The sequence below is a fragment of the Callorhinus ursinus genome, unplaced genomic scaffold (genome assembly GCF_003265705.2).
Source record: "Callorhinus ursinus isolate GAN/ISIS: 27379988/994484 unplaced genomic scaffold, GSC_fseal_2.0 scaffold11, whole genome shotgun sequence".
Taxonomy (NCBI): domain Eukaryota; kingdom Metazoa; phylum Chordata; class Mammalia; order Carnivora; family Otariidae; genus Callorhinus; species Callorhinus ursinus.
Window position 1 is genome coordinate 54761699 of NW_027397073.1, and position 20607 is coordinate 54782305.

The following is a 20607-nucleotide window of genomic DNA, read 5'->3' on the forward strand; positions in this document are numbered from 1 at the left end:
GGGGCGGCGCGCGGCCGGCTTCCGAGCTCCGCGGGCGCACCCGGGAGTGCGAGCGCGGGGGTCCCGGCCCCCTCCTCGGCAGGCAGCTAGGGGCGGCGCGGCGGGGCCCACGGCTCGGAGGGGCGGCGCCCGGCGGGCCGCGCTCCGCGCCGGGCTCGGGGCCGTCTCCACCCCCACCCCCACCGCGGTGCACTGCGGCGGTGCGAGCGGGGGCGGCCATGAACTCCGCCGCCGAGGCTCGGCGAGCGCGCGCGCGGGGCCGCCGCCGCCGCCCGGCCGCTGCCTGAGCCCGCTCGCCGGCCTGCGCTCCCCTACGGCGCCCGGTCCCCACGCCCGGCCCGGCCCGGCCCCGGCCCATGACTGGCCCCGTTCGCAGCGCACCGCTGGCGGCCGCCCGCACATCCTGGAACTGGCTGGTGCCCCAAAGCTCGGCGAGAACGCGCTTCTTCCGGGCCGCCCCGCCGTGCCGGCGGCCGGCCGCCCCCGCGCCCCCGCGCCCGCCTCGCGGATGGCCCGGGCCCCTTCCGCAACCCCGGCCCGCGCTTACCTGCAGCCTGGCACAGCCACAGACACTCGCCGTGGGCTCCCCGCGCTCACTGCAAGCAGGCCGGGGACGGGTTGGACGCGGGGCGCGGGGGCACGGTGGGTGGCAGTGTATTTTGGAATTTTTTTTTTTTTTGGAGTTTGAGGAGGGGGCGGGGTGGGAGGGAATCGTGCACGTCCCTGATGGTAGCAGCCCTCCTCCTGCACGAGCACAGAATGTCTAGCCGGCCGTGTACACCCCCACCGGCACCCCCCCTTCCCGTGCATGCGCGGTGCGGGCTGGGGGGAAGGCGCGCCGCCGGCTTGCGCAGGCACGGAACCTGACCGGCCCTGTAAATGGGCGAGCAAGGAAAGGGTTAATCCGGGACCTTGCGACGCTTTCTATGGAGTCTACGGGGCCGCCCCCGGAGGGCCCTGGCCTGCGCACGCGCGCGCACGCGCGCGGCTTGGGGCGCGCGGAGCCCGCGCGCGGGAGAAGGGGTGGGCGGGGAAGGGGCGGGTCCTCGTGAGCCGAGGAGCGTAAGCACGAGCGCCGCTCGCGGGCACCCGCCCCGTCCGGTGCTCCCGCCTCCCGCTCAGACTCCTGGGCTCCCGCCCGCGCCCGGCGCCGGCGCAGCGCCGGGGACGCGGGAGCGCGGCGCTCCCGTGCGGGTGCATGTTAATGGGGCAGTGCCGCCCTCGGGCGCGCGCAAGCCGGGCGCTGCGGCTGCGGGGCTAACCCACTGCTCCGGGGTGGGGGTTCCAGGCACCCTCGCCCTTCGCGTACACCCGCAGACCCTGGGACACGCATAGAGGGCGCTGGGTCTTGGCTGGTTTTGCTACTGCATTATGTATATTGGGAGGATGGTAGGCCATCAATAAACGTTTGTAAAGCAAATGAAAAATGACTTCCTTCATTTGGAATGTGAGAGGTTACCCCAGTCACCCAGAAGAAAGCGAACACCCGCTAAAGCTCTGGATCCAGCCAAACCTGCTCCCATGCGTTTACCCGAACACTCTCAAGGGAAAGTCACGGGGACTGGAGGTCCTACGCTAGCTCATCTGTTGCAGTAGTGAGGTTAGGCATGATTTCATTTGCAGCTCTCCCTCGGAGAACTCTGATACCAGCACTGTTCTTACATTCCTGTTCCGCAAAAGTAATGGTTCCATTGGTGTTCAAAGCATGTCGCGTTCCCTGCGATGGCGTGGCTGGGCTTGTGGCAGGCGTGGGGGACCAGCTAAACCTAGCTGGAGGGCACTACTGCATCTTCTCAGAGTTGCGTATGCTGCATTAACAGCGTTTCATAAAAACGCATAATTTAACATGTAAAAAATTAGAGTAGGACCTTCCTCTTGGGCTTGGGTGATGATTACATACTAAAGATTTAAGAAATGATATTGTGATAGGCTGTATTCAATTCTAAAGAAATTCTGTATGGTCTCAGTTGATTTTATAATATTAATTTTAACAGTTTCGATGTTTTGAATGGTACTTTTATACACACCCTTTTTTGGTGTTCGCAAAAGCATGGCATTAGTAGGTCTACTGAATGAAAGAGAATAGACCATTTCTAGAGTCAGACGTCCAATTCAGATATTAGGTACATTGTTTAGCTTCTCTAAACCTCAGCTAATTCTTCTCTGAAATGGAGAGCACCTAATAGAGCAGTTGTGTGGATTAAATGAAATAATGCTCTGGTCAGTGCTTAGCTCAAATATTAGCTCTATGATGTTAAATGACCTGCCCACTCTCCATAGATGGTGGGTTTAAGTGGCAGGGGCAGGACTGGAATGGCCAAAGTTCAAGCTCATACTTGATACCTATGTAGCCTCGTTCCTTGTAAGGCCATGGCTGGGCGTGTTGATTCTTGTTTACATGGCTTTTAAGATTACATTTCCATCCTGTTTCGTCTTTAAAGGGGATAATAATAGTACTATATTATAGGGTTATGCTATCAAGCAGTAAAGTTGTCACGGCACTTACCAGTGTGTGGACATGGCTAGCACTTAGTTTATGATTCATTGTCTGGCACTGTTCCCCCTTCTTCCCTACCACATAACTGCATAGGTTTATACACTCTGCATATATTTATTTTCTCCCTGCTGTGTAAAGAGTCTTTTTACATATGGCTAGGTAAAGTCTTCCCAAGATTTGACTAATCTGATGAAATTAAAATAGTTCAGAAGAGTTCTCAAGCACTAGACTGCATTTCCCAAGTGACAGATTCCTGACATCTTGGCTTTTGCATCAGTTAGCCCTCTTACCTCATTTGTTTTATGGGCTCTGCCTGTCTGTTCCTTGCTTCAGAAGGATCATGGGGATGAGTCTAAATTAAAGGGGAAACTCAATGGGAAGGAGGAGGGAGGAGATGGGAAACCGTACAGGAAGGGTCTGACCCAAACCTGGCACTTTGCCTGTTCACCAGCCTTAACTCAGCACTGGGCAGCACCCATTAGGTTCTCAGTAAATATTGATGACAGATAAGTGACAACCTAGAACTTAATACCAAGGGGAGTTATATGGGCACATTGTGGGATTGATGGGGGTGGTCAGGGCCTTCCTGAAATGCACAGACTTGAGACCCTTGAAGGAAATCTTTCTTTCCTACTAGGAATGCTGTCATTCTGTGTGGATTTCTCTGTCCAGCTACATTGCAGGGAGCACCTAATTTCTGGGATGCCCACAGACTCCTCCTGAGTGAAACCTGCTTCTGAGCATTGTGAGGCCTGATGTATTGGGTCTGTGGCATAGAATCTGGAGTGTCAGGGCCTGGATGGTTATGGAGCAGCCCCCAGAGACGTTTGGAAATGTGAAGTCATTTGGGGTTCTCATAGATGGGTGGGGCTGATTTCTTTATCACACTGACTGGGCCCTCTGACTGGTTTTGACCAGTGGAATGTGGGCAGAGAAGAGGATGGGCAAGTTCAGAAGAGAGACTTGGAGAAGCAGCCTGTGTTCTGCTGTCCCTCCTGTGCTGTGTGCGTGTGCCAGAGGACCAGGCCCACGTTGCTACAGGATTCAGCCTGGGCCCTTCAATGATGAGCAGACCTGAGAGAATGAAGCTGACCCAAAACCTGAGCCCAGGCAAGCTTAGATGAGTAACAGCTCATCCACAGGTCCGCAAATGAGAAATAAATGCCTGTTTTTATAAATCCCGGGGAAGTTGTGTTTTGTGATTTGTTATCACAGCAAGACCTGATAGGCCTGCATAAGGAAAAATGTCCCAGCAAAGGTGAATAAGCAACCTCTCCTCACTGCTCTGAAAACACTATAGTAAATGAACAAGAAATACATCCGATCCCCAAAAACACAGGTGTGAACACACACATTCAATAAACAATCACATAAATCATTATACAATTGCACATTGTAATGCATGCTTTAATAAAAAGTTAAGAAACATAAGATGAGTGCGCCTGGGTGGCTTAGTTGGTTAAGTGACTGCCTTCAGCTCAGGTCATGATCCTGGAGTCCCAGGATCGAGCCCCGCATTGGGCTCCCTGGTCGGCGGGAAGCCTGCTTCTCCCTCTCCCACTCACCCTGCTTGTGTTCCCTCTCTTGCTGTCTCTCTCACTGTCAAATAAATAAAATAAAATCTTAAAAAAAAAGACATTCCAATGCTCATGAATTAGAACAAATGTTCAAATGTCTAAATTACTCAAAGCAATCTACACATTTAATGCAATCCCTATCCAAATACAAACAGCATTTTTCACAGAGCTAGAACAAACACTCCTAAAATTTGTACAGAAACACAAAGACCCTGAGTAGTCAAAGCAATCTTGAAAAAGAAAAGCAAAGCTAGAGGCATCACAATTCCAGACTTCAAGTTATATTACAAAGCTGTAGTTGTTAAGACAGTATGGTACTGATACAAATATAGACACATAGATCAGTGGAACTGAATAGAAAACCCAGAAGTAAACCCACAGCTATATAGTCAATTAATCTTCTATACAGCAGGAAAGATTATCCAATGGGAATAGGGCAGTGTCTTCAACAAATTGTGTTGGGAAAACTGGACAGCAACATGCAAAAGAAAGAAACTAGACCACTTTCTTACACCATACACAAAAATAAATTCAAAATGGATAGAAGACCTAAATGTGAGACCTGAAACCATAAAAATCTAGAAGAGAACACAGGCAGTAACCTCTTGACATCGGCCATAGCAACTTTTTTTCTAGATATGTCTCCTGAGGCTAGGGAAACAAAAGTAAAAAGAAACTACTGGGACTACATCAAAATAAAAAGCTTCTGCACAGCAAAGGAAACAATCAGCAAAAGTAAAAGGCAACCTACAGAATGGGAGAAGATATCTGCAAATGACATATCCGACAGTTAGTATCCAAACTATCTAAAATATATAAAGAACTTAAAAATTCAACACCCAAAAACCAAATTATCCGATTAAAAAATGGGCTGAAGACATAAACAGACATTCCTCCAAAGAAGACATCCACATGGCCAACAGACACATGAAAATACGTTCATTATCATTTACCAGCAGGGAAATGCAAATTAAAACTACAGTGAGATATCGCCTCATACCCATCAGAATGGCTAAAATCAAAAACACAAGAAACAACAAGTGTTGACAAGGATATGGAGAAAAAAGAACACTATTGCACTGTTGGAGGGAGTGCAAACTGGTGCAGCCATTCTGAAAAGCAGAATGGAGTTTCCTCAAAAAGTTAAAAATACAACTGCCCTACAATCTAGTAATTACACTACCGCACATATACCCAAAGAATACAAAAACACTAATTGAAATGCACCCCTGTGTTCATAGCAGTATTATTTACAATAGCCAAGATATGGAAACAGCCCAAGTGTCCATCAACTGATGAATGGATAAAGAAGATGCAGTGTATATACATAATGGAATATTATTCACTCATAAAAAAGAATAAAATCTTGCCATTTGCAACAACATGGATGGAGCTAGGGGGTATTATGCTAAGTGAAATAAGTCAGTCAGAGAAAGACAAATACCATATGATTTCACTCATATGTGGAATTTAAGAAACAAAATTAAGAAACAAAACAAATGAGCAAAGTGAAAAAAAGAGAGAGAGAGGCAAACAGACTTTTAATTATAGATTAATTATAAATTGTAGAGAACAAACTGATGGTTACCTGGAGGGAAGTGGGGGAATGAGGAACTAGGTAATAGGGACTAAGGAGTGCACTTGTTGTGATGAGCACTGGGTGATGTATGGAAGTGTTGAAACACTATATTGTACACCCACAACTAATACAACACTGTATGTTAACTAACTGGAATCAAAAAGAAACTTAAAAAATTGGGAGGTAGTTTTCAGCCATTAATCTTCACATATTTTCCAGCATCACATTCTTTCTCCTCTTCTGAAATTCCAATGACATGAATGTTGGTGTTCTTTTTCAATTCTCTCATAGGATCATGAGACTTTTTTTTTTTTAATCTTTTTTCTCTGTTATTCAGATTGAATGATTTCTATTGATTTATCTTCAAGTTCACTGACTTGTTCTTTTGTCATCTCCATTCTGCTACTTTGTCCATCTGGTGTTTTCACATGAGCTGTATTTTTTCAGTTCTAAATTTTCCATTTTACTTTTCTTTATATCTCTTACTTCTTTGCTAAGACTTTCTATTTTTTATTTGTCTTAAGAGTATTTATAGTTACTTGTTGGAATATCTTAATAAAATCTGCCTCTAAGTTTTGGTTGCTTAATTCCAACATGTTTGTCAACACAGTGTTGTCTTCTGTTGATTGTCTTTTCACAAATGACCTAAGTCTTTGTATACTGAATAATTTTGGATTGTGTCTCAGGCATTTGAAATATTATGTTATAAGATTCTGGACTTTGTTAAATCCTATGGAAAATGTTGATAATTTTAACAATCAATCAGGTTAGGTTCTGGTCACAAATTTTAATGCATTTTCTGCCGGTTGTGGTTGGGTATATTTGGAGTGCTATCTGGATCTGTCTCAAGTGTTTTCCATACATTGGCCAGCCTAGGATGTGGGCTATGATCAGTTAGTTCAGTTCCCAAAGTTTTTTATATGCTGATTAGGATCAGATCCATGCCATGTGCAGCTCCAAGGTGAGCCTATGGTTTGTAAACAATTTTATGGGGTTGCTTTCTGGACTCCTTCCTCTTTGTGTTCTTTTTGGTACTTTCCGCCTTCCTGGAGTCCCCTTTTCCTATTCTTCAGTCAGAAATTTGGGGGAACATGTACGACTGAATCTGAACCAAGTGGTAGGAGGACCAGAAGGAATAAAATAGTAAACTCACCACTGGTTTGGTGATAAGCTTGCTTGTTTCTGATACACTTACCTTAAATAGCTATGTTTCCTCCCAAGGACTGGTTTTTCCTTTTCAATGCGTTTTTCCATGTAGTTTTACTTACATTCAGTTCTACGTATTTCTTAGATTTCTTTATTATTTCCTCTTTAAACTAATGTTATTTAATAATCCAAGTGTGATGTAATCATATTATTTTGTTTCTGATATGGGAATTTTTTGTTATCTTTTTTTGGTAACTTCTTATTTTGAAAGACTACAGTAAAAAGAATTCCTATATACACTTTACTTTTATCCAGATTTACCATTTATTAACATTTTGCCCCATTGGCTTAGTCATTTGCTGTCTTTTTCTCTCTCCTTCATTATCTACACACATACACAACACACACAACACACACATTTTTTTCTGAACCATTTTTAAAGAGGAAATTACAGATATTATGCCTCTTTTCCCTAAATATTTCAGTGTGTGTTCCTGAAAATAAGGAACTTATTTATAATATATTTATATATAAGCTCTTATATAACCACAGTATAATGATAAAAATCAAGTATTTACCATTGATACAATACTATAATCTACCCCGCCCATATTCAGCTGTCCCAATAATGCCCATTATATTGCATAGCTTTTTTTTTTTTTTTAACTGGTTTAGAATTCAATCCAGGACTACCGCATCACATCTGGCTACAAAGGAGCTGTTCTTTTGTCTTTTATTTCCTGAGTCTTTTTTATATGCTTCAACACCAGTACTGGCCCTTTTCCAAATTCTGTGATTTTTGTTTTGCTAAAACATCTCTATGAGCATGTATTGTATCCTTTTAAGTTTAGTGAACCACCAGCAAGACACCTCTTCCTTGCTGTGGCATTCCCCGATTACCAAAGAATATTGTTACCTTCTTATAGTCCCGCATTCCTAAAACCTCGGAATAATTTTAGTTTCTTTTCTTTCTTCTCTCTATCTTGTATCATTTTCACAGCTCAGTGACTTGATTTACACCAGAGTAGAGCCCTGATCTACCCTGGAAAGTTTTCTTCATTTCTGGAGGACACACTTTAAGATTTGACTTTTGTCCTTAAACAAAGACTACTTCATCTTCAAGAGTGAAACACGTATTCTTATACTAACATTCAACATATTTTATTCTCTTTGAGCTAGCATGTTACTGAAGCCGAAATTGGCTTCCTCTGGGCTTTTGTGAAAATGTGAACACTTTCAATGTATGGAACAGATCTTCATCCATTATATGGGCTGATGCTTGTCAATTATCCCTCTTCTACTCCATGACAGTGTCTGGACACATGACACACAAACCTGAAACATTCCACTTCAAAAGGATGACAGTTTTCTAATTTGCAAATGGATTTCAAGTTAAATCTCCTATAATTGATACTAAATACAAATATCTACCAAATTCGACTTATGTGGAATTCCTGTTTCTATGACCCAAACTACTTAGGATCATTTTCCTTCTACTTTATTGAAACTGGTTATCTATCATATTGACATTATTAGCTTATGTAAAATATGTAAACTCTCTATTACATTATTTCTGCTGTTTCATAAACTAATGTTTAGTGTACATATCACACATAGAATCAACTCATCAGTTTGGGTTAGAATTTAATATTTTAATTTACCAAAATTATCATCATGATGCCAAATGTTATTAAAGCTGTTTAAAAAAAACACTGCAAAGCGTTTATTCTTAGTTTCAGTGAGCTAAAATTATAGTTTCCTCTTTTGTACAATTGAAAGGCAATATTATTTCTGAATCATAAAGATTTCACTCTCAGTACGATAAACAACTCAGTAAAAATTGAAATAAAAATTTCTCTAACCAGCATCTGTTCTCATGGATTTGTGCAAAAGATGTATTGCTTCTCTGTACTGCTTCTACCCTCCCACACTATGTTTTTGCTGTTCCTTAAGCACATCTGGCATGTTCCCCTCTCAGTATCTTGGGTACCTCTGCAATATTCAGGCTGAGTGGTTAAAATCTATTTCAGATTCTCATCATCTAAATAAAATTGTAATAGTTGGTCAGATGGTCGTTGAAACAGACGGAGCTGTTTGACCAACCATTACAATACAATATTTAGTTTCTCATCTACTTCAAAATTCAGCCTTCATTTACAAAGTTAAGAGATGAATCTTCCACTTAACACATGGAAGAAAAGCGGTATAATTGCCCAGTCTCTGGTACTGAATTTGGATTCTGTGGCTACCACTTACCAGCCAATGTTCCTAGGCAGGTTACTTAATGGTTCCAGATTCAGTTTCCTTACCTGTATGATCAGAACAAAAATAGAAGCTACCTCCTAGAGTTAATGGATTAATTCAATAGTTATGAGTACCCATTTTGTGCCAGGCGTTGTAGGCACTGTGGATACAGCATAAACAATACACACAAATATTCCTGCCCAGGAGGCAGACAAGAAACAAATAAATAATTGAAATTGTGTATTATGTCACCTAATGATAAGTACTGTAAGAAAAATATAGCAGGGGAGGGACAGAGGAAGGCTGGAAATATGGGTGAGCAATTTTCAGTGAAGTTATCAGGAAAACCTCACTGAGAATATAGCATTTCTGCAAAGGCCTGAAGGACTTGAGGAGGCTGGGCAGGTGAAGATCATAGCAAAGAGCCTTCTGGGGAGGAAAGACCAGTGAGCGCAAGGGAGCTGAGGTGGAGGTGGAAGCATGCCTTTTGTGTTGAAGAAACAGCAAAGACAGAAGTAGAGGAAAGGGGCACGAGAAGAAATATGTCCCAGCTCCCACTCTGCATCAATCTGGGAGGGACAGACGACAATGTGACAGCTTTTATTTCAGTTTTCTGCTGAGATGCTATATTTATGTTTGTTAAACATGAAATGCCCGACACATTCTAATTTAACAATGACTTGGTATATTTTTGGGCAAATTCTAGCATGGCTTTAGAGGCTCCTGAACTAAAATCCTGACAGGGATGTGGAGGGGGTGGTAAGCGGAAGGGGACAGCAGCAAGGAGGCTGAATGGTCAGATGACCTGACAATCATAGCTTCAGGCTTTCTAGAGAAGAAAGGAGGAAAGGTTTGCCAAGGGAAGGAGGACACCTGCTCTACTCCAGGGAGGAGTATAAACAGGAGGAGTCCCACTTAGAGAATTATGGGCACAATGGCCTCTAGTGAGGGCCAGGATTCCAGTAGACGCCTGAGGACAGTCCTTGTCAACCTTGGCTGCTTATAGTGATCACTGGGGGACTTTAAAGATAGTGGGCGTGGAGTCCAGCCCTCAGAGATTCTGATTAATTGCTTTGGGGTGTGGCCTGAGTGATCAAGAGTTACTACAGCTCCCCAGGGGATGGTAAGGTACACCCACTGTTAAAAACCACTTCTTTAGGGGCGCCTGGATGGGTCAGTCATTTAATTGCCTGCCTTCAGCTCAGGTCAAGCCCCATGTTGGGCTCCCTGCTTAGCAGAGAGTCTGTTTCTCCCTCTCCCTCTGCTCCTCCCCACCCTGCTCATGCTTGACTCTCACTCTCTAAATAAATAAATAATAATCTTAAAAAAAAAGATAAAAATCACTTTATAGCAAAAAAGGTGAGGGGACCATTCAGGGACATTCAGGGTGGTGAGAGATTTACATAAGACGATTCTTTAAGATATTAACCCAGTTCCTGGTACATGTCAGCTATGGATTTCCTTTTCCAGATTCCAATGCTTAAATTCTGGCAGAAGTAAGAAGGCGACATTTATTCTGCAGGATGGGATTGACATTAAATGGAGAAAAACATGTCAGGGGATTCTTCACTCCATCCAAGATGGTATCTTTATAACATTCCCCCAGTCAGTCCATAGTACATGGTCAGCCCAGAGCTCTGTCTGGAGATTGGTCATTCCTTACCATCCCTGCTTTACAAATGAGACTACAGCCAAGGTTGAACTGAATAAGTGGAATGTTCCTCTTCTCCTCGTAATTAGTTTGGGAATCAAGCAGATTTGTCTGCAAAACTAGCTACCCTATTAGATCTAAATTCCAGTTTTTCTTTAGGATGAATAGGCTAAGCATGAATTTAAGCCAGTTAATTTATTAGCTGCTACTATATATATTCAAACTGAGGAATAATAAAAGTAACAAATGACCCTAAATATTGCATGACTATCTTTATGGTTAGCGAACAAGCTAATATATTTTTGCATGCTCCTCTTATCTGATATTAATAAAAGTTATGATCTCAATCTTCAGTTAAAAAAGAATTCAGCCAAAGTCCTAAGAAATTCATAAAGACACATAGATCTTTTTAGAGCTAATATTTAAACCATTTGAGTAACTGGAAAAGGAAATGATCAAATTACCTCATCGGTTTCTCATTCTGTCTTCAGTTTCAGAGTGAAACAGCTTATCTTTCTAAGCAGATCTTTTTGGAACTGCCTATATTTCTTTTGAAACATTATTTACATAACTTCATTCTACCACTATTTGCAAAATACTGTTTAGAATAATTTAAACAAAAATTCATAGAGCAATGTGTGAGTGATAAATTCTTTTAAAAAAGTAGAGCAGTTAGGTATGCTCATACTTTCTATCCAAGGGAGTTATATATTTACCAACATGTTTGTCTGACCTCTGAACCAGTCCATATGTTGTAAGCCAGCACTACAGTAATGTTCCATCAAAAGAGGGTAGCTACTTACATTAGATGTTTCTACTTGTATTTTAATACCTTTTTATTTTGAAATAATTTTAGACTTACGGAAAAGTTGCAAAAATAGTACAGAGCACTCTGGTATACCCCTCCGCCTAGTTTCTCCATTGTTAACATTTTATTTTACTATAGTATAGTTGTCCAAACTAAAAAACTGGCATTGGTGCATTATTATTAAAGGTCAGACTTATTTGCACTTCACCATTTTTTCCATTAATGTCCTCTTCCTGCTCCAGGACGCAGCCCAGGAGCCCATGCTGTATTTGGCTGACATGCTTCCCAGTCCCCTCTGGTCTGTGACAACATCTCAGTCTTTCCTTCTTTCTCATGACTTTGGAAAGGAGCACGAGTAGGTAACCTGTAGAATGGTCCCCCAATTTAGGTCTTTCTGGTGTTTTTCTCATGATTACACAGTGGTTATGGGATTTTGGAAAGAATACCACCAAGGTGAAGTGACCTTGTCATCACATCATCCAACTATTTTAAAACTACTAAATTTGGACTAAATACACTCTAAGATCCTTCCCAGTCCTAAAATGTTATGATCGTATATTTTATAGAGCCCACTATTTTTTAAGCAAATTTGTATATATATATATTTAAAACAAATACAAGTCTTGTAAATTTTGGTCTATAATTTCACTCAAGTGCTAAGTAGCAGGGAAGTCCACAGAACCAATCTATCGGCTGGAGCAGATTACCATTATACTTCTCCCACAAGCCATGCACTCTGTATGGAACTCTAGCATCTAGATTTATGTCTGATTTTACCAGTATATTAATATCCCCATCCTTGGCTAAAGTGACTCGTGTGAGGCAGATATATCAGCAGGCCAAGCATATTTTAGAATAAAAGGAAAAGAATAAAAAATCCAATTAAAAAAAAAAGGTAGGAATGTATCCAATTATGGAGACATCCAGAATAAGAAAGAAGCTCCCAGTTCGAGGAATCCAGGCTTCCTTGAGTGAGAACAGGAGGAAAAATTGGAGAGGAGAGATGGGCAAAGGAGAAAGAGAAGACGGAGAGGAAATCGCTGGTCAGCAGACATTTCATTAAAATGATTTTGTAGTTGCCTTATTTTCTTTCGTGACCATTCAATCTTATACTTCTGAGCAACTGGAACTTACCATATTTGGAAATTAATATTAAAATGTTTTCAGAGTGAGTGAATACAGTACTGAGTAGAGCCTATATTGACACTAAAAACTGACATGACATTTGCTTTGTGTTGTATGATGCTCACACATGCATTATTCAATTTGACTGTTGAAATGCCCTGTACCCTTCTATTTCAGAAGGGAAGAATAGATACATCATTACAGCATTTGAAATCCCGAAGCCCTTGCTTGTAGCCTCCACCCTCGTCTTACAGATGAGACAGAAACCTCGAGATGTGACAACTAGCACCCATAGCCAGTTAGCGGTAGAGCATGGAACAGTCTCCGCTGACCTCACCCTCCAGGCTTGCTGGCTGCTTCAGAGCACGTAATAAAGCAACAGTGAATGCCTACACAGTACGTCACTTCACGAGTATTAACTCATTTATCCTCACAACACACTGTGAGGTGGGAAGCCCTATTTATAAGCGACGAAGTGAAAACACATCAAAATTAGACAGTTTGCCCAACATCAGACACCTAGCGAAGGGCAGTCCAAGGATTTGAACCCAGATCACCTGGCTACCCTAACTCACTGCCCTAACTGCTGGTTTCCTCGCCTTTTTGTTTCATTTGCTCTCCCAGGAATAGGAAACTTTGAACTGTTGTGATTGTCACAAGCATTCATAGGATGTTGGGAGAGGTCCTCGAAAAGACGTGACTGCCAGTTGAACCATGAGCTGGACCCCGGTGCCCAGAAGCTCCTGGCCCCCTCCCCTGTCCTTGGAATGTGGGTTCCACTTGCCTTTCCTGTGCTCAGAGGCCGCTCCAAGGACACAGCCTTGTGATAGGGGTGTGGTTTTGAAAACACCTGCACAATATATGTGACTGAACCCAGTTAGGGCCTCCTTATAAACTTTTAACATTTGGCAGATGGGTGCAGGGACCCGTTTGTCTTACTGCTGCCCAAGACAAGCCTCCCATGCAAGTTCTTTTTGCTTATTAAAACTGCCACCTACCAAACTGGAATGGCCTGCCTCTGTCGCAGTCTCTCCTTGCCCTCTGCTTAAGGGGGCCAAGGTCAGATTACAGCTGGGAAGCTCCTGAGGAGGTTAGGAGACAGAGGAGTCTTGAGTTATAGGTGCAATCAATGTGGACGAGAGTCTCCCAAACTGGGCTGAGATGACAAGGCTTTCTTATAACAGTTGATACGGTTGCTGAATTTCTCCTTATGCCAGTCCCTTTTGCCTTCAGAGTATAACTGAACAATCCAGTCATGCCACACCTTCCCGAATACATACTGAACACCTACTATGCTCTGCATGGCTATAAACATGGACAAGACAGACAGACTCCTGCTCTCGAGATTATAATTTAGTCATGGTGGGAGATGGGGAATTCAGGATGGTAAAGGTAAAATTTTCTGATAATATCAGAGGCAAAGGGATCACTTGTTGAAAAAAAAAAACATGTAGCAGATTACCGCTGTGAATAAAGTTGTCCCGAATATAGTAATAAATACACCATTAAGTATGAGGTAGTACTGATTTACAAGAGATGGTCATCATGATTTTGACTGTAATAAGTACAGTGATAGCAGCTAATACAAGACATGATAGTTTGTAAGATTCACTTCATGTCCAATAGCAGGACGATTTTTAACATTCCTTTTAAAAAAATCTGTTAAAGTTTGTTTCATATTTTTCAAAGAGAAGGCACTTTATCCTATCTGTATGTGAGAGGAAGCAAATTGCAAAACATTTGAAATCAATGACTAGATATATTCTCTTCTGACCCCAAACAAGCCCCTTACTCCAAAGACAAAAAATTTCCAAACATACCTTACATCGTCCTGGTCATCTCTGGAAGCTGAAAATATTTCAGTACCTGAGATTTAAAGCAGAAATAATTCTTCAGTTTTTATTTGCGGACAAGAGGGAGATTATGATATCTTCAATATAGCATAAGGTCTGTGGAACAGGATATATTGAGAACTCAACTTCAAAAAGTCTTCATGTAGAATTCTGTTTATATTTCAAACTTCCAATCCAGCTAATCAGCATGCATTCATGCTGTTCAGATTTCATTATTTATGATTCGATATAACTTTAAGAGTAGGCAGTTAGACTGTAAAGAGGAGCAATTATTTAGTCTTCTACTCAGCATTTTCATTTATTTATGCTGACTCATAAATTCCTTGATATGGTCACATCAAGCCAACACTTCCTTAATTTGCATGCAGTCACAAGAAGGAGTTATGACTCTGAAATCACAGCAGGAAATCTCTATTTTAGCTTTGGTGACTCCACAGGGCATCAATTGATGGCTCCGTTGTCATTTGTTCATTTTTGCCTTTGCTATTATTTTCTCCCCACACAAATTGCTTGCCAAATGTTTCTGGAAGCAGCATGGTTGTTTTCACTTGGAACAACCACTGTTGGATGCTTATATTTCTTCTGCTGTCAAATTCGGTAACTTGGTCAGAATTGCTATAGCTCCAGTCACGAGTAAATCAGTGCTTCCTGGGAAATTCCTCATTTTTATTGTCGAGGTGTTAAATGCAATTCAGACTCATAAAATGATTTATTTCCCGGCAGACTAGAAAGGACAATAATCAAGTATATCTAAAATCGTTATAGTCACCACAGCAGCCAGATCGAACTAGAATCCAAATCGTCTCTAGGATCCTTCATGCATCCCAATTCCTTCCTTCTCTCATACTTGCTAGACTTCGAAAAACAAACATTAGTCTCAGGAGGCTTTAGTTGAGGCAGTCCTTATGATTCTTGTGGATATTTCACGTGGGTCCCCTCCATGTACAAAACACTGTCAGGTTGGGGGAGTCAATATTTTAGAAATGGAGAAACCAAGACTCGGAAGGTAAATGACTCATCTAGGATGCAACAGGTAACAGGTGGCCCTGCTGATGCTAGAATCTTCTGAGTCTCCGATCACTGCTCCCCACTCCATATTCCCCTGAACAAACCAAATGAAACAATAAGGTTAGGAGATAGAGGTGATATAGTTGACAATTCACAAAAGGATCTCAGTGCTGGGATGGAGAAGCACATGTAACCTTTGGTTCTGTTAAAAATCCATGAACTTTTATCTTTTATTTGATGTCTGTGGTCCCTTGGGTTTCTTCCACTCCTTTAACCAATCCCATTTGATAAAGATGACCTTTTATCTAACATTGCTTTTATTTCAGACGATGAAAATAGTATGAGCTTTAAAATATATCCACCCTACGTTTGAAGCTCAATTCTGTTACCATTCGTGTGACCTAAGGCATGAAAAATCTCTCCAAAGCAGAGGAGATGAATTAAAATTTACCTCCTCATCGAATTGCTGTGAGGTTTTTAAAGACAATTATGTCAGAATATGCACAGTATCTGGCACAGAGAAGGTAATCTACAAATGTAAATAACTTTGCTTTGACACGACCATATTCTATCTTCTGTGTGCATTTAGGTTACTTATTTTGTATTTATACTGCACTACAATGATGCTCAGGGGAATAATAAGGGAAAAATGAGGCTGAGATAAATTCCATATATATCCTCTAAATATAATATTCATCTGGTCCAACATCTGTATCAGAAAGATGAATTTGGCTTAAAGCATATGGAATCTCCCACTGAAGTAAAAATTACTTAGTACTTTATACATGCAAATAGTTTAAACCTTACATTTAGAAAATTATAAAAAATACAGGGATTCTTTCAATCCAGTATCACATGTTCCCTCTGAAAGGATGCATGACCCTAAGTATACCTAGTTAGTTACCATTCATTCATTTATTAAATAAACATTTATTGGGTTCTTATTATGTGTCTAGCTTCCTGGAGCCTCATTAGTTTCTAGGTAGAGAAGCAACCAAAAGTTACAACAGGCATTCTTGAATTTGAATCTGTCCCCATTTGATGTGGAGAAGGATAGGCTTCAGGTAGACTTGGAATCCATGTAATTCCAAATAGACCGGAAACTGGGAACACCTGTGATGGTGGAGCTATTTCATGATGGCAGGTGTTAGGAGGGGGGAAAGGGCCCCTTCAGGTCAGTGGCAACAGTGTTACTTCTGCCAGACTTCAGGGGTTACATGATCATGAAGTGCTGCCCACTGGGCATCTGGCCCCAGACTCCTGGGCACCTCTGGGAAAATGATATAAGAACATTCCTCTTGTTTTGGACTCTGATTTTAATCATGAATGTGAAAGGTGAAAGAGGGCTTAGCTCATCTAGTCTATGCTTCCCTTTTATAGATAAGGAAAGTGAGGCCTATAGAGACAAAGATGTGCCTAAGATTACCCATCTCATTTGAAGCAGAGGTGGGACTGGGCTGGTTCTAGGGCAGTTACATCAGGCAGCCCTCGCTGCCTCTTGAGCCAAGTGTCATGATTAAGCCAGTGTTTGGCTCCTTCAACTGAGCTTTAATCCCCCCTCAGACATTCAAATGGTGAGTTAAATTCACGAAGGACTGGAGAGTAGTAGAGACGCTTCTAGGAGAACGCTGCTTTTATGCACTATTTACGAGTACGAGCTACAGAACCTAAAAAAATACCACACAGGTCTTTATGAACACCTATAAAAATTGTTCTTCCAAAAATGACAATAACTGGGAGCACCTGGGTGGCTCAGTCCTTAAGCGTCTGCCTTTGGCTCAGGTCATGATCCCGGTGTGCCCGGATTGAGCCCCCTTCCGGCTCCCTGCTCAGCGGGGAATCTGCTTCTCCCTCTCCCTCTGCTCCTCTCTCCCTCCGCCCCCCACCCCGGCTTGTGCTCTCTCTCTCAAATGAATAAATAAAATCTTTATTAAAAAAACAAAAATGACAATGACTTCCTTAATGAGAGTTTGAGGCTACAAGTCTAAAGGCACAGGTCATCACCGCCAAGGGCAGTTTTCTTTCGGAAAGATCATTTGGGAGAGTCTTAAAGGATTACAAAATTTCAAATACCGGATTTCTCAGTATGTCGCACAGAGTCATAAGGCGTACCCATCCTCTTCCAAAGCAAGGTCTGATGCTGGGAAACAACTTGATAGTAAACGAGGAAATACGATTTCACATATGTAAAAAAATTGTGCGTGAGAAAAACTGAAAGAACATATTTCAAAATATTAGTAGTCGTTATCTCTGGATTGTGGGTGATTTGTTTCCTTTTGAATACCTTTTTGGTATTTCCTAACTTTTCTGCCTTGAATATATATTATATTTATTCTTAACCAGGTATTATATGTTTCTGTGTGTGTGTGAATGAATATACATATACACACACTTCTAAGAATACTTTAGGAGTATCTTCCTGGTAGGGACTTGGTGCAGTCATAGGCATATCGCAGGCAGTGTTTATCATGAAAGGGGTAGAAGGTTGGGGGTGGGGTGGGAGTTCATAAAATGTTTTCCTAGACTTAACAGGATCTGCAATTCTGGACGGACTGCTCTATAATGGTCACTGGGCTGTGAATAATCAAATGGCCCTCAGGTGTTATTTAAGATGGGGCAGAGCTTAAAGGAGGGCTCAAGTACACAGCCACCACCCCCCTCCCCACTCCAGTCCCCCCACAGTACTACCCAAAACATTAAAGTTTAAGGAAAACCTTACTGTCCTTCCATTTGGCCAGTGGATAACTTGTTTCCAATATCCTGACCAGCCCCTCCCCACCAACTACCACTCCTAAGAACAACAAAGAAAAACCTCACAATTAAAGTTGTTGACTTCCAGTCCAGGAATGTAAAATAAAGGTACGGAAGGCCTTGGGAGGAGGCTGAGGAACTTTCATTAATACGTGGGCATTAATATTAGTTGGGAATACATTTAGATTAAAGCTTCATTTGCTGACTTGAGAGGAGAGAGTTCTATCTGGGCTGTACTAGAAGGATGCATTTACATACACTTAACGTGGTGAGCGCTTCCCCATGCGTGTAATTGTTGAATCCCTAGGTACACTTGAGACTAATATACGTCAACTATACTGGAATTGAAACAATTCTAAGATTATGCCTTCCAAAAAAATCAAAAAATACAAGGAGGCAGGTGTGAAATCTTACCGGTTTTGTGGAGGATGTTCTGTAGGGGATGAAAGCACTGTGTGAGGGTCCCTGGTCTCTGCCTCCTGCCCTCCAGCCTCCCGGCCACTCTACACATGTGCTGATTCTGTGGATACCGCGGAACCTCTCACCCTGTCTTCAGCCTGGGTGGCAGACACTGGCCCCACCATAATTCCACATACGCCCAAAGATACAAGGACAAGGAAGGGGAGATACCTCAGAAGTGTACCACCCCCCCCCAAGCTGGTGATGAAGGTGGTTTTTGCACCATGCTAGAGTTATGAGGATCCAGAGTAAGGTTGCCAGATAAAATACAGGCCTATGAAATTTGAATTTTAGATAACCAGGCATACATTTGTATGCAAGTGTACATAATTATACTAAAAATGATCTGTTGTTCATCTGAAATTCAAATTGAACTGAGCGTTCTGTATTTTTATTTGCTGAACTTGGTTAACGCTAATCCTGAGTTAGGTGGTGATGTCCAACAAAATAAAATGTTAATCCAACGTAAGCACTTAAACACTGCTGACAGTCCAGTTCTCATAGTCGTTGTCTTCTCTTAAAGATCTGTATTTTATAGTATTCCTACTTCATTATTATCTGAGGGTTTGTAAAGTTCAATGATATCTTTCATTTGCGGGAATGGAAATGATTTTAATACTGATCTGAGATCATTTATATAATTGTGTTTAAGCTTAAATAAAGTCCTTGAAATATATATCCTCCACATTTCAGATTAATTCTGATTGGTAGCAGGCCCTTTTCCTTTTTAGAATTAGCCTGATAACCACTGAGACAGAGACCGAGGCTACATTCAATTCAGAAAATGATTGGATCAGAGGTATGATAATGCATTTTCAGCATGTCATCTATCCAGAAGGTGGTGATTGAAAGATCTGTGACATATCACAAGGAGTCAATCCCTTGCTATTTCACAAAGATCGCAATCCCAACGATGACTGTTTCTACTTGTAACAGAGATGACCGTAAAATCAAAGAGGAAATATTCAAAGTGAGATGAAAGGAATAGACATTAGGAAAGACTACACGATGACTGGAGAAAAATAGGAAAAGATTTTAAAAGTTCTCCAACGTGGGGCATGCTACAATCGCTGCTTAGTCTCATAAAATTTCCTTTCCTCTTCTACTAACCCTGCGCTTCCCTCCTGTCTGCTGGAAAACAGCCAAAAGAGGAAAGGTTTTCAAATGCTAATAGGTAAATTCAAGCAGCCGGTGGCTGCAAGGAGCAACTAATTACTCAGTAAGGCTCAAAAGCAAGGTCAGAGGCAAAGCAAACTTGCCTTCTCCCAAATGCTAGATGACTGCTTTCTAATCATCCACCAAAAAAGTTAGTGCCCAAGGGCAAGTATGGAACAAAAAACAGCTGAGACAGAAACCCCTCAAAAGACATAGGATCAGAAGTTCTGAATTTTAGCCACTACTCCACCAGCAAGGAGCTGTGACTTTGGAAAAGTTCTTCAGTCTCTCCCTTTATAGAAGGAAAAAATTGAATAAAACTAAGCTTGTAAGATCCCTGTCCAGTAAACTCCAAAGAAACTTCATTCAATTAGTTCCCCACCCCCCCAAACCCTCACTTCCCTTGCTCATCTTTTCCTCCTTTTCTACCTGGCAAAGCCCTAACCCTCCTCAGACCCAGGACCTATCCTGATCTATGTGTCAGGAAGCCCAGGCAGCTGAGAAGCCCAGGAACAAAGGGCGCAACTGAAAAGGTTAGCCCTGCCCTCTGGATCCAGAGCCAGCGTCGTCCACCCTCACTTGGCAGAGGTCCTCCCTGAGTTTTGAGAAGATAGAAAACTCCCTCCCCTCCCTGCTTTTTACTGCCTGTTCCACAGACTCGTGGTCTTAGCACTAACTGCTTCCCCTTTCCTGTCTCAGGAGAAGGATCTTGCTTTAGATGATGCTCCGGGGATCATCATTTCTCTAGGATATA

General features: G+C 42.1%; 1 protein-coding gene across 2 annotated transcripts in view; it reads right to left on the reverse strand.

Annotated features, from left to right (window-relative positions):
• ZBTB14 (zinc finger and BTB domain containing 14) overlaps positions 1–875 on the reverse strand; it is a 7472-nt gene extending 6597 nt beyond the window's left edge. For both annotated transcript variants that reach the window (XM_025886756.2, XM_073898492.1), the window contains exon 1: positions 548–875. The gene's annotated coding sequence lies outside the window, so the exon portion shown is untranslated. The remainder of the gene's footprint in view (positions 1–547) is intronic.
• Positions 876–20607: the final 19732 nt, after the last annotated feature.